Source organism: Lycium ferocissimum, chromosome 5, assembly GCF_029784015.1.
Source record: "Lycium ferocissimum isolate CSIRO_LF1 chromosome 5, AGI_CSIRO_Lferr_CH_V1, whole genome shotgun sequence".
NCBI lineage: Eukaryota > Viridiplantae > Streptophyta > Magnoliopsida > Solanales > Solanaceae > Lycium > Lycium ferocissimum.
In genome coordinates, this window is record NC_081346.1 from 44,306,636 (window position 1) to 44,320,946 (window position 14,311).

Genomic DNA, 14,311 nt, shown 5'->3' on the forward strand with positions numbered 1-14,311 from the left:
AATAGAGTCTTCAAGCCATACCTCGACCTCTTTGTCATTGTCTTCATAGATGATATCCTCATTTACTCCCGTAGTGAGAGGCCGAGCACGCAGAACACCTTCGTATAGTCCTTCGCATTCTCAAGGACCGCAAGTTGTATGCAAAATTCTCTAAGTGTGAATTTTGGCTCAAGTCGTAGCCTTCCTAGGTCATGTGATTTGGTGAGGGTGTTCAAAGTTGACTCTCGAAGATCGAGGCCGTTAAGAATTGGCCTAGACCCACATCGGGCCGTATATCCGCAGTTTCGGGTCTAGCAGCTATTACCGACGTTTCGTCGAGGGGTTTTCATCTATTTCAAAGACCATTGACCAAGTTGATGAAGAAGGAAGTTAAATTTCGCGGGTCGATGCCCGTGAGCGCAGCTTCGAGGAATTGAAAACGAGATTAACCTCCGCGCCGCTTTGACTCTACCGCAGGGAACCGAAGGGTTCGTGGTTTATCGTGATGCTTCAGGAGTTGGTCTCGGATGTGTTTTAATGCAACATGGTAAGGTTGTAGCTTATGCATCTCGTCAACTCAAGGTTCACGAAAAGAATTATCCGACTCATGACCTAGAGTTGGCTACTGTTGTTTTTGCACTTAAGATATGGCGTCATTATTTGTATGGAGTGCATGTTGATATTTTCACGCATCATAAAAGCCCGCAAAGATATCTTCAAGCAAAGGGAGCCGAATCTTAGGCAAAGGAGATGGCTCGAATTGCTTAAGGACTACGATGTGGATATTCTTTACCATCCGGCAAAGCAAATGTTGTAGCTGATGCTCTTAGTCGGCGTTCCATGGGAAGTATAGCCCACGTGGACGTAGATAAGAGAGTTATGACAAAGGAAGTTCATCGTTTAGCCAATCTTGGAGTTCGACTTTTGGACTCCGAGGATGGTGGTGTGGTTGTTCGTAATAGAGCTCTTTCCTCTTTAGTTGTTGAAGTCAAGGAGAAAGCTTAATGATCCCTACTTGTCGAAAGAAGGGATTCACAAGCACAAGACGACGGCTTTTGAACAAGGGGGAGATGATGGTACCCCGAGGTACCGAGGTAGATTGTGTGTTCCGTATGTAGATGGGCTCGTAGAGAGAATCATGTCGAAGCTCACAATTCCTGTGTATTCCATTCACCTGTGTTCTACTAAGATGTATCATGATCTTAAGGAGATTTATTGGTGGAATGATATGAAGAAGAATGTAGCGTACTTTGTAGCTAAGTGTCCGAATTGTCGCAAGTGAAAGTCGAACACCGCAGGCCTGGTGGCTTGGCTCGAATATCGATATTCCGGTCCGGAAATGGGAAATGATCAATATGGACTTCGTGTCGTTTACCTCGTTCACCTAGAGAGACACGACTCTATTTGGGTGATCGTTGATGTGCTTACTAAGTCAAGACACTTTTTGCTACCAAGACCACGTATTCGGCAGAAGATTATGCCAAGCCGTATGTTAAGGAGATTGTCGATTGCATGGGACACCGTTGTCCATCATTTCGGATCGTGGTGCTCGCTTACGCCGACTTCGGAAATCCTTTCGTAAAGGATTGGGTACCAAGGTGAACCTTAGCACGCCTTTTCATCCGCAAACGTACGGGCAGCAGAGCGTACTATTCGTACTCCGGAGGACATGCCGAGGGCATGCGTCTTGGATTTCAAAGGTAATTGGGATGATCACCGCCTCTCATCGAGTTTTCGTATAATAACACGCCTATCATGCTAGTATTGGGATGGCACCGTTTGAAGCTCCGTATGGGCGAAGGTGTAGATCACCAATTGGTTGGTTCGAAGTTGGTGAAGCGTAGTTGCTAGGACCGCATTTGGTTTATCAAAGCATGGAGAAGGTCAAGTTAATTCAGAGCGTTTGAAAACGGCTCGTAGTCGCCAAGTCTTACACGATGTGAGGCGAAGGGACTTAGAATTTTCGTTGATGATGGGTGTTCCTAAAAGTCTCACCCATGAAGGGTGTTATGAGATTTGGCAAGAAAGGCAAACTCGGGCCCCGTATATATTGGACCCTACAGAATTCTGCGAAGGGTTGGTCTAGTAGCTTATGAATTGGAGTTGCCACAAGATTTGATTGCCGTACATCCCGTATTCCATGTGTCCATGTTAAGGAAGTGTGTAGGGGACCCGTCGTTAGTTGTTCCTGTTGATACCATATCAGTAAGGATGGTTTGACTTACGAGGAGATTCCCGTAGCCATTCTTGATCGTCGATTCGCAAGTCGAGAACCAAAGAAGTAGCCTCGCCGGAAAGTCCCGTGGAGGAGTCGAAGGTCGAGGAAGCTACATGGGAAGCCGAGGAGGGTATGAAATCCAAGTACCCATTCTTGTTTGATCAACAAGCGATAACCTTCAAGGTAACTTTCCATAGCCCATGTCATATCATGTCTCATGTTTCACGCTCATGTCATGTACCCGACGCTTATGTTTCATGTCTCATTCCTCAGTATTCACGTTTTCATGTAATCACATCATGTCATGTCTCATGTTTCATGTTATGTTTCTTCACATCCGTGTATTCAAGCCATGCCCAGCCATGTCCTTGACCATGACCCATCATTCGAGGACGAATGATCCTAAGGGGGAGATATTGTAACACCCCGTACCATTAACTCAGACCTTGAGCATGATCCTAGACCAAAAGAAACCAAAAGAAAACATGAGCCTAGACTAAGGCATCACCTGCGAATCGCATGTGCTACAAGCGAGTCGCAGTGGTGTCGCATCCGCCGACGCAGAGGTGCCAAGGAAGATGTAGTTCCGTGCACCACACGCGACACCACGTGCGATTCGCATGTTACACATGCGAGTCGCATATGTCATCGCATCCGGTGACAGAGAGGTACCAAAGAATGACGTGAAGGTATGCAAAGACCGCGACGGTTCGGTGCAACATGCGACTCGCATGTTGCACATGCGACACCATGTGCGAATCGCACATGGTGCACGGGTATTTGTGTCCGAAAGTTTTCCTCGTTTTTGGACACCCTATAAATAGGTTTTCTAGGGTCCGGGACTCATTATTCAAAGAAGCTAAATCATTGGTATTCCTTGTGGAGCACATGCAAGTGTTGATTAAACATCTCCTAGGGATTTCTTACTTTTGGTATCTCCTCCACCCAACATTTTTGGTAAACCCTAACTAAACTCGTTCAAGATTCAAGAATCAAGAATTGGGGGAATACTTCAGAAACTCAGGTCTCTAATTCAAGTGTTGAAGCAATTAAGGTATGTAGAACTTCCATCCACATGTGGGAATCTCTACGTTCTTCCCCATGCTCCGTTTCTTGATATCCATGAAGTTCAAACCCTAGGGCATTAAACCCAACATATTGGTAGCCCATATTTATGTATTTATGTATATGAACTTTGTATCTATATTCGTTATTGTATTCCTAATCTTCCATTACGGTTATTAGGAACCCTAGCTTAATCCATGAATCATGAATTCTTCCTCATGTGTTCGCATTATGTTATATGAAATTTTATGATTTTATGTAGCAAGTTACAAGCATGTTTTCAAGTCAAATTATATATCTATATATTTATGAACTATTGTTTCTACTCACGAATCAAGAACATGTTTGCAAGATTATGACAAGTTATCTCATGAAACCATATTACAAGTCATTTCGTGAAATCATGATTACAAGTTATTTACAAGTTATTTCACGAAATTCATGGGCTTCTTAGCCAACTATATCATGTTCATGTTTTTGGGATTGCTTAGTTAACCGAGAAGGCTCAGATAGCCTGAAACTACGTTGCCACCGTAGGATAAGGGTTGTCGCAAGTAGGCAACACCTTCATTATGCTTTTGATCCTTACATGCTTATTATTACTTAAATCTCATATCCCCCGGCAAGGTGCGAGTGTTCTCCGGGTAGGCGCAAGTACCGCATCATGTTGTCGGTTACACTATAGCATTCCCCACGTTACAAGAAGTTTTATATTCATGTATTTTCATTGAATTATCGTTTTCGTACTTTACTCACGTTTCATGCTCATGTTCAAGTTACATTCGCTTCCGTTCATGTTCTATACCTATGTATGCCATGCTCTTCATCTCAGCAAGTTTTACATACTAGTACTATTCACCATGTACTAACGTCCCCTTTTGCCCGGGCCCGCACTTCACGGTGCGTATACCGACTTTCGTGAGCATACGCTCGCGCAAAGAGGATCACCTCGCATCGCCCTATTGGTGAGCCCCACTCCTCCCGGGTTCAACATGGAGTCTTTATATTTAGTATACAAAGCTTATGGTAGTCCAGGGCCATGTCCCGGTAGTTAGTATTCGTACATGTTTTAGAGGTTTCATAGATAGATGTTAGTTTCCGTAGTCGTGGTGCATTCATGATTACGTACTATTATGTCTTCATAATATTTCATGCTATGAGATGGTTTCAAGACTTTATTCCGCAAATTATATTTTCATGATTTATTTAAATTGCGTCGCATAGATATGTTGTTTGATGCCCATGTTGACAAGCAAGCCATGAGGTTCGCTCGGACACATGCAAGCAAGGCCCGAGTGCCGTGTTACGCCTGTGCCATGGTTCGATATATTAACCATATCATATTTAGCTTAAAATATCCTTAAATGTATTCCAAAACAATCCATACTCCTACGCCTCATCCTTTACTTTCTATTCGTAGATTTCATATATTTTATTCTCCACCTTTCCAACTAACACATGAATTGTCACACCCTAATTTCCGATAGGGTGTGATGGGCACCCGACCCTTACCTAGGGCCGAGCGAACCCTCTGACTAACGTAACACTCACAACCATACTGGGCCCACAAAACATAACATACGTACGAAATGAAAATTTTTCAGAAAACAAACATGCCCTTCGTTTTTTTTTTTTAAAGCAAATAAAATCTACAAGCGTATGAAAACTGTAATATAAGGCATAACAGTTGCTTCGCTTATATAGCCGCTTGCCAAACACATCGGTAACATAATGCATACAAACACACCGGCTTACGTAGCCGCTTACAAAAATGACTCCAACATATCATACACTCGACTAACCGTCTCGCAAAGTCTCTATCATAACTTCGAACACCATACAAAGCACTCGACTCGGCAGCACCGAGGAAATGAAGCTCGCCAATCCACTCGGGGCATCTTCGCAACATCACCTACTCATCCGTGGGTACCGCGTGGCATGAAACGCAGCCCCCGAAGAAAGCGGGGCCGCACGATTTAAATATGTACCGAGCATGTAAAGCATAGCATACATCAAACGAGGTCATAACCAAAGTAGGAAGTACGTAAAGTGAAGTCGTAATAACCCAACTACCTAAGTACTTACATCCGACGCACAAATCATGCATACTCATACCGAACGCATCGTAATCTGTCATATGGAATAACAATAACCGATGTGGGATTTGCCTCATCATCGGTGATCAAACTCATATCGGAAAACAAACTCATCATACGTCGTCACATATCAAATGCGGTCCATAGGACCCGGCGGACAGAACGTGGTCGCCACCCTATCTGGCGCCACAACACAGCATAACACCAGAAGTTTACAAATCTCCGTATCCCCGAACACAACACATCATCACAACACATCATAAGCCATATCACAGCATAACTCCATAAACGGAACCCGGCCCTATGGCGAGGTCTCGGGAACCGTAACACAAGATAACATCGTAGTATATCATAGTGCGCACGATCATATACCGGCCCCGGATCCGGTGAAAGAGGTAAATACGTAACGCACGAGCGCATCGTAAGTAACCACACACATATCAGACACCATCATAGACTCAACCGAATGATCAAAACGAACCCTTCTTTTTAAAAATCCAAAATCATAGTTTTTCTCCCGAATCTCGCTCGGGACATACCAAACCGAACTTCAGAAACCGTTGTTACGTATCAAAATCATGGGCATAAAATCCTTATTTCCAACTCGACAGATAAATAAGTAATCATAGTGAAAAAAAATATTAAATTTTTTCGAAAAATCCATAAAGGTAGCATAGAAAGGCCGCGGGCCCCACGGACGGGTGCCGACCCCCGTCCGAGCCCGACTACGAGGGGTAGGGGAGAGTGATGCCTTATGAACTTACATATTATGTTTTGGGGCGTTTCGAGGTCGTATGCAAAAGTTACTGACGTTCGTAGTTTCAAGTCGTTTAGGAACAAGTCTCTTTTGAAAACAAAATTCTTTGAAAATAGAACTCTTTTGAAACCTTAAAAGTTTAATCCTACGAAAGACATAAGGGTCATAACTCAACCGCATTAAAGACACGAACATCAAGGAACTTATACGAATCGCTTACACAATATTTCAAACTCAACCATATCAAAGACATACAAACCACAAATTCGACCATACTAAGGATGCCAACAAAGACAAGCAAATACGATTCACAAACATACTTGAAATTTACGAATGGAATTTCCCCGAGGCACATATTATGTCATACCTTAATTCCGTCTAAGACATGCCAAAAAGAAAAGAAGGGTAAGCTTCACATACCGGCTTGCTTCCTAAGCTAATCCAAGCGTAAGTTCGTTTTCTCAAAAATCTACAACAAAATCAATAGGCATCGAACATTAGTCCGCCGCTAAAGGATCCAATTCCAAACCATTGCTTTTTCTACCAAAAATTGGGCACAGATTTCCCCTATATATTCACCAACCCCGAGAATTCAACTCGGCTAATATCAACAACAACCAAACCAACAACCATCCAAACAAGATTTAAGAACATTCGGACAATCCACAAAGTATTCAAGACAATTCAAACAATATGCTATGAAACCCGAAACCTTCCAACTTAATGAATACGACAATAATGCGTTTCTTTCTTTCAATTTCACAAACTACGTCAACGGTTCCATACATTACCACACTACCTTCATAATTATAAGAAAACATAATAGAACCATATTGACTTCCAAAACAGCCCACAACACTACAACTTCGACATAAGTCATTATACCTTTATTTTTATCACATAATCCACAACAAACAACAACCAAAACACCACATTAAATTAGTTCACCAAGCTCCCTCCAAAACAGCCCCTACACGGCCACACACACCACAATCCACGCCAAGCACCAACATTCAAAGTTTCATGATTTCCATTCATTCCAACACACTACAACAACCAACATGCAAATTAAAATTGATTCATCACTCTTAGACATACAATACACATACACGGCCAACATCTATATCCAAGGCTTGACTTCAACATCCATATTTTCATGATTTTTCATTCATTTCTACATGCCAAAACAACTTGCAAACATGCTACATACACTTAATTCTTCACCTCTACACTAACCATACATACACGGCCAAGCACACACAACACCATATTTTTATAAACTTCATTCATTTCCATATATCACCACACATACCAATCACCAACAACACATGAAGGAAGATAAAATCCCTTACCTTCTCACTTGTTCTTCATTCGGCCAAGGTGTGGTTTTGCAAGAACAAAAGCTTTGCTTGATTCAACAACCACTTCATGTTGTTTAGCACTTCCAAAGAGTGGAAAACATAGAAGAAAATATTTTTGTGATGGCGGTTTTTGATCTTCCATTTTTTTTCTTCATGGCCGAATGGCCTCGCTTGGCTTCTCCAAGCTTCTTGATTTTTTCTAAGGGATAGAAATGATGAAGATGATTAATTATCATCTTCTAGCCACATATATAGTTCACCCACATGGCCCTATGGCCCACACACACACACATGGCCGGCCACTAATGGCCATTTTCACATAATAGCCAACTTTCCATAATTCATTTTTTGGTCCCAAAAATTTTTCCAACTTTCATTCTCTAATTTTTTTCCTTATTCCAATCTTACCCTTAACACTTCATACCCACAAAAATGAATATGCGACTTATGCATTGAGACAAAATCGACAAAACCGGAAATTAAAAGTCTTGTCCATAACTCGTCGCAACCAACTTAGAATATTCCAACGTCCAAAATACAGGGTATAACATGAATAATCTCAATAACCTTAGGGACAATATATTCAGGTTATAATCCACCATTTACAACCATTAGAAGTCATATTTAAACATTCAAAACAGCCCCTACAAAACAGTGGCTTAACTTAACTTATTTCGATGTAGTCTTGCGGTATTTGGCCTCAAACAACTTTACCAACACTTAATTAAGATAACACACAACCAAAGGGGTATTATACATACCTTAAGAAGTGCATACAACCCAAGAACCATGGCTGAATCAATTCACTTCACCCTCAATCATTATACAATACCATAAGCTAGCTACTCTTGTAGTTTCCAACCTTCTTGATGGAAGATTTGGTTGTTTCCACTTGATTAGGGAAAATATTTTATGGGTGGAAGTGGGGAGAATGCTCTAGAGGGTTGGGGAAGGTTATGGAATATTATGGAAGGTTATGGAAGATTATGGAAGATTGTGGAAGGTTGTGAAAGGTTATGGAACCCTCAAGAACTCTTTAGAAGTGTGGGGATGAGAAAAATGGTGAAAATGATGAGTTAGAGGGATATTTATAGGTGTGTGGGTTGGTTTAGGCTCCATTGGGCCGAAATTGTTGGGCCTTTTTAAGTGAACTTTTCAGATTTTTCGCCCAAGTTCGGGTTCCTCTGACTGTCCGTTTTAAAACGCCCATAACTCCCTGTTCCGATGTCGTATTGATGAATGGTTTATTGCTGTTACTCCCCGTATCTTCGAAGAGCACTTACAAATTTGAAACATAAGTATGTTGAGTTAGGGTTAAGTAAAACCACTTTGGAATATAAGGAGCAACCATTATTAAGTATATTTATTGAGTGAAGGAAGTATATAAGGTATACCGGAAGGTTTTATAAGGAAATGAGTGGAAGAAATGGAGTAATACGACTTTGGAGAAAGGATGGGTCATGTTTTGTGTGAAAATTTTGGTCCAACTTGGGGGACAAATATCTCTTAGCATATGAAGTGTTTTGAAGTGAAACAAAAGTTTAAAATAAAGTTCGCTGAGTCTAGTTTCCAACGCAATAAACGGCTCATCGATAGGACATCGGAGTGGAGAATTATGGATGTTACAATTTTAGCTGACAGAGCAGAAATGCGTGCCATAGGACCAGGTAGCCAGTCAGACGATTCGCAACAGTAGGACCTCCCCTCTGCCAGCAACAAGACGCTCCATTGATCCGAGCTACACTTTTGGTATGCTATTCGGTTATGTACATATATATGGGTATGGCATGGCCTTGTCCCGTCATTTCTACAATTTGTACTCCATAGAGGTCCGTAGACGGTGATATATGTAGTCGTGATGTTACGTTGTCCTCGTCGGCGTGTATTTTGTTGTACAGTATATATGTGTGGCGGCCAAATCGGCTCACGCTGTTATTCTCCGTGTTTATATTTATATGTATGCGTTGGCCGTGAGTTCCAGGTAGGGTGTCTTTTATGTTGATTATTCGGGAGATAGTTTAGCACAGTTACAGATTGTATATGGGCCCAGGACAGTCAGTGAGAAGTAAATGCAAGCATAGGAGTGCTTGGCCGGCAATGGTCGGGCACTTGTTGCGGCCCATCGGTTTGGGTCGTGACAAAAGTGGTATCAGAGCAGTTCGTCCTAGGGATTGTCTACAGACCGTGTCCAGTAGAGTCCTATTTATGGGTGTGAAGCCGGCCACACTTATAAACGGGAGGCTGCGGGGCATTTAGGAATCATTGACCTTCCTTCTATCTTAGATCGTGCGATAGAGCTAGAGTCTAGGAAAGATCGCTTATGATCCTTTTTCCTGTACGTAAGTGCCGACTGACGAACGACGAAGAGATAAACCTCAGACATTGGGGGTGCTAAGAAGGCTCCCCGATCAGATCCAGGACGAGGCGCAAAAGAGGAGCCTCGGCTATTCTATCGAGACCGATCCCTCTGAGGACCCGCCGATGATTCCTCCGCAGTTCTTGACTCTCGTGGGAGAAGGAACCCCAGGACGATTATGACACGCATCCGTCCGAGTATTCGTCCTGGGACACCGTAGGAGGAGATTCCGAGGCATACCACCGCTCCTATAGTAGAGCACTACGTCGACAGCCTCCCCGTGAATGTTACGGACTACTTCTAGCCCCTCTATCCTAGCCGGCTCGCCTGGTAAACCAGTGAGTTGCTCGGTTATTTATATCCCTCGGACTCGACGAGAGAGATGATGAAGGCCGACGAGCGGATGGTGGGTAGACGATGACGAGAGTACACTTCACCTTATAGTCCACCGCATCGTACCAGAGACCGATTGGCTGCGGGGTATATGAGTCCTTATTGGAATTTTCTATGTATGTGCATTTGCTATAGATTATTATTTAATAGTGGCGAGCGGAAACCCAAAGAGGCCGATAACCGAGCATTTATAAGTAATGGCGACCATGGTGTGTCCGCTACCATTGGGAATCTGAAAATCTAGGATGGAAAGTAGTCATACAGACAGATGAAAGATGAATATTGAGAATTAAAAAGGCCAAAATAGTAATTGTGTAGTCGGAAGAGTAAGAGACCCGTTCTAATTCGGACGGAGATGCGTTACGAGAACGTTTTGAAATCTGTCAAGACTTCAACTTGCTTTAGATTATGTGGTGAAGGTCATGCGGTGAGGTGGATACGATTATACCAGCATTAACGCACCGGATTTCATCAAAGTTTCGAGGTTAAGCGTGCTGGGGTGAGAGAAATACTAGGATGGGTGACCCCCTGGGAAGTGTACAAAAAGCCCTATAAATTGAGATATAAGAGGAAAATGAGAAGCTAGAGCAGCCTAAGGGAGATTGGAGTATGCAGAGTGGTTGGACACCTTAAGAGGTCGCGTAGGCCGAGGCGGACTAGACCGGTGAAGAGAAAGAAGGTGCATCATAGCTCTAGAATTAGGGTGAGTTTGAATAGCGTTTGGAAATATTTTGTAAGCGAGATGGTAGTAATTATATATATATGTATGCATATGATATCCCATACATGGCTATATCAGCGGGTATGTGTATCCCGGCAACCAACGTTGCGGTATATGGAAGGCAATAATCGAATAAGGTAACGAAATTCAAGTGACAAAAATAACAAATAAATGGTACAAATGTTACAAGGTAAGCTGATGCTATTTTCACTACAGGTTAACCTTGGAAAGTTCTAATACAATGATATTTGGAAAAGAAAGAAAGTGAGTAGATAGAAGGTAAGAGATCAAAATGTCGTAAAAAAAGTGAAAAGTAAGAAACATCGGTGAGCGAAGCCTCCAAGAGGGACAACGGGCAAGCACGGGACTATTTGGGTAAAAATTTGAAGGTAGGCATGCGAATTGGATAAAGTGTGGCAAGAGATGGAACAAACGAGGAATGTGTGGGGTCGCAGAATAGGCTTCGATAAGTGGGGCTAAAAGGATAGTGACCACGACCGTGAATGTGAAGTAAGAGAAAGAATGGTTAGGCCATGCGACGATGTTAAGAGATTTTCAGCCCTCGAAAGGTATATAAAGGGATAAGTGAGTAGTCAAATTAACACGGCTGCCTCGGCCATGGAGAAGCTTTCCAAAAAGATGACTTAAGAATAGAACGGATTTACACGTTTAAAGGAATATTTCACGAACTTCAGAGCCGATACTATAAACAACAAGAGAAGAAATGTGCTCGGGGAGGAAGAAAGCCAAGAAGGTTAAGGATGAAAGTAGGAAAGGTATACTAATGTGTTGGTCGAAGGAAGATGAGAGCATTTAGGAGTAAAGTAACCGGAAATCTTTAACCATGGGAGTAAGAAGGATACCTTAACGAGTTAGCGATAGGAAACCGATTACTCATCGAGGAAAGAACGAGGATGATGAGTCAACACAATTGATTAGAAAATTAATGACATGGAATAAGATTTCATGTGAACACCGAGAGATTCGATCATAGAGGACATGAATGAAATGTAAGGAACGTGCATAGAAGACCACCCGACCGTAGCATCAGAAAGATAGATAAAGGTTTGATGAACGAGGATAGAGAGAGTGTAAACTGTAAGAATTCTGTGCTAAGAGCAAAAGTAGCAGGACGCTCAAAAAACTTATTTGCACAGCTGTAACACAAACGCGTAGTTAAGAAGGATTATGAGTAAGTGAGCGATGCGGGCGAAAGGACTAGTAGGGGATGGAAGGGTATGGAAATGTTGAAAAAAAATGATGATATAGACATAAATGGAAAAAGAACTCAAGGAAAGAAGTTTTAGATATGTTATAAACAAAGTCGGGAAGAAAATGAGGAGTAAGGAAGAATCGAAGACTTCATAAAAGGACGTGGTGAATCTCGATGTCCCCATTAACTTGCGGGTCCGAAAAACCGTTAGTCATAAAAGACAGAGGTGTGAAAAGACGGAAAAGAAGGCATCGGAGTTGGATCTAACCCTTATAAGTATTTCGATTGGATACAAGACTATAACTAGCAAGAAGATAGATAAGTCAGACCATACGATGACGGAACCCCGGCCCTAAGAAGATCATGAAGGGCGGCAGCTAATTATCGAAGACAACGGTTACTCGAAGTCTACGGGCGTATAAGGACCTCTTCAATAAGGGGGAAGAACATACTAGACTTGAAAGGAACTGTGACGTTTCAAGCTCCAGAAAAGGAGATTTATTAGCTCAGGGCCAGAGTTCGAGGCGTATTGGCATATCGGGAAGGTAACGGAAAGAAGTAGAAATGAATTGACAATAAGTGTACCATGAGGCAGACATAGGGAGAAAGTATGGAAGATAACTCAAGAGAACACTTTACGCTAAGATGAACTACGATATTTTTAGACCATGATTTGAATCCCTCGTATCGGGCAAAAAATGCGCCGTACCTAAGTATGCAGTGACGTGCCCTAAAGGGTAATGAAAAGAGTAATAAAGGTCTCCAAGATAAGTTTACAAAGGGTGCTAGAGAGGATGACGAACCCAAAGGACACTTGGGATGACAATGACAATTGTAATAAAGGAACAACGATTGGTAGTTTGGAAATTTTTGAAGGAAAGAAAGAATGCTGCTCCTATGAATAGAAATAAAAGAGTTCACCGGTTATTAGAAAATATTTCATGGACCACCAATTATACTGAACATGAGAGCATATGCTATAGAATTATATGAACTGTCAACGTGAAGCTATGCCCAACTACAATTGTAAGAAGGCCACACCGGAAAGCCAACAAGGAATAAAGACTGACGAAACGATCGCCGATACAAGGAAATCAAGCATAAGTATACTTGTGTTGCAAGAGAGTCATAATAGAAGAATTGCCGTAGTCCTATGCTTCTGGGATTGTATTGATAGATGTGAGGGAAGGAGTAAAGAAAGTTGTAAAGTAGAGCTCAAAGCATGTTGCGAGCTATGAAATTAGTGAACTCGATTATAAGTTTGCCATAAGTGTAACGATCGTGAAGGATAATAAATGGCGAAGAAACATTACGTATATACATATTTCGGATAATGATATAACTGGCCTTGGAAAGCAACATAACCATTGGGTTCACTAGCGACACAGTTATGCTGGTTAAACATTTGGAATGTGAGGGTAAAAGAGATGGCGACAAGGATGTAAGGATTAGGAGAGCCCGACTAGTGGACTACAAAAAAAAATTGATACAACAGTATATCTAAGATCAACGGGTACAAAAAAGGATAGCCCGAGATGGTAATGGCTGATAAACGCAAAGCAGGCGCTCAGAAAGAGAGAAAGGTAGCTGCCCACTAACAAGGAAACAAGGAGCGAAGAAAAAAAAAAGAGTACTTACAGGATGATGAATAGTTATGGCACGGAAATTCAAGACAACCATAATGGAGTGTTATATCCCGTATTTTATACATTCGGATATTTCAAGGTAGTCGTGGAAAGTGAAGGCAAGACTACTTCCCAAGTTTTTTTTTTATATATACAAGTTGTTTATTAGTATGGTAATATCGAGGAAGGTTAGGGATGAATATTATGTTATATGAGCATAAGAATATATATATATATATATATATATATATATATATATATATATATATATGGATTTTGAGAGAGGTAGGAAAATCGTTAACGTGATCACTCGATGATAGCCCTCGTAACCATAAGTTAAGGTGGGGCACACACATGTCGGGACTTTATAAAATATATATGAAGAGATATATGGGTAGTTCATGTGGAGTTGAGCAAGTCCTAAGAAGGACCCACAAGCCAAAAATGAGTGTAAGCCCTCCAAAAGGATGATTTAAAGATACGTTTTCGGATGACCTGATTCTGAGGGGCCAAAACGCTATTATACG